Raw genomic sequence first — 1716 nt, 5'->3', positions numbered from 1 at the left:
TCGTTATATAAAATGACATATAAGGTAAAGTTATATATATACTAATTATTAACTTCCCACAGGGTTAAGTTATATGTAACTAAAGTAATCGCAAAACAATCGAAAAGGAAATGTTTGCATATCTTTACGTTTAAAATGTTACTGAACATTTTGGCATACCTTAGTAGGGCGCATAGCATCGTGCCTTAAAGCAAATTGCTGGAACTTCCCGTACCGAAAAATAAAAATGATCAGTCAACAAAAATGTCTATGAATAAATATTATAAAAACTAGAATTTTCATTATTTGTTCCTTGTGAACAAAATGTGCAAACTTATTAGATTAGACGATGTTGTTTTATACATGTTTGAATGAAACAGCGGCGTAACTACCGCCATATCAGCCGTATAAAAAATACGGGGCCCCCAACGTCTGTAAGCAATATAATAATAAAAAACAAATATTTCACAAAAGCGAATTAATCGTGAAAAATTTGTTCAGTGAATTTTATGTCATTAAGAGAAATGCAAAATTATTATTTTAAGTGTATTTTTCCGGGCCATGGGGCCCAACCTGCCCAAATATTAATAGAATCTTACAAATTTTTATCTTATTTTACAAATAACAAATGCTAAAATAATCATGAAAACTTTCTTGCAACTAAATTTAATTTCGAATAACATAAGCGTGTAGAATGTAAAATATAACTTTAGAGAGTTACGATTAGGGTTTATACAAAAACCGACATTTCAGAAAACCGGTTTTCGAATTTTAATTTCACTAAAAAAAACGGTTTTAACGGGTTTTTGAATTTATATAGAAAATAAATTTTTGCTCGAATATTCTGTAATTTATCCGCAAATTTAGTGTAATTTAGAGCAGATTTGACTGTATTTATTTATTGTTCAACTTTATAGATAGTAACAAAATTATTTTAATTTTAATTAGTAGAACTAAAAATAATAGTTTATCTTGATTTAATAACTTTGAAAAAAATATTATGCTTCATTTTCACAAAAATATTGTTATGATAGTGAAAGGAAAGTTTTCGAATAAATAAAAATAATACATTTATAAATAAAAAAAATCATTAAATTAAAAAATAAAAGTAAAAAAATATTAGATACATGTTGATACATACTTGTTAATATCAATTTTAGTTTTAAAAACAATTAAGCTAAACTCGGGTATTGTCTATTCCGAGAAATTTTAATTAATTAATTTTAAACTGAGAATTAATTAAAAAAACTGAGAACGTCTATCGAATTGCTACTTAGATGTGTCCTTTGTTTACTCGCAAAATTTCCTGAAATAGAAAATACTCTCATACTAGCGACCAAATTATACTTAATTATTTTTAAAGCTGATATAATAATTCTAAGTTTTTTGTTCTTTAATTTGTGGCTTCTAGGGTTTAAAACTCTTTTTTTAAGTTTGAGTAGTGAAAGTTATTTCTTCAAGAAGAAGTCACACTGATTTAAATTAATATAAACACTGGTATAAAGATCTAAATTAATATATACAAAACATTTCTGGGAACCATTGCAGACTTATAAGATATAAAATGCTATTGAACCGACATGATTTCAAAAATCAAAATGCTTTCATCTGTCTTTATTTATCATTTTCCATTTATACAGCGAAAACCGACTTGTATAGACGAAGAAATTATTAAATTTTTGGCAAGGCACTTCTAGCGGTTTTAAAGATACAGTGGAAAAGAAAAAGTAGAAAAGA

Source organism: Ctenocephalides felis, unplaced genomic scaffold (genome assembly GCF_003426905.1).
Source record: "Ctenocephalides felis isolate EL2017-DRISC unplaced genomic scaffold, ASM342690v1 CF-g0.4_SCAFFOLD_00845, whole genome shotgun sequence".
Taxonomy (NCBI): domain Eukaryota; kingdom Metazoa; phylum Arthropoda; class Insecta; order Siphonaptera; family Pulicidae; genus Ctenocephalides; species Ctenocephalides felis.
This window is presented reverse-complemented; position numbering follows the sequence as displayed.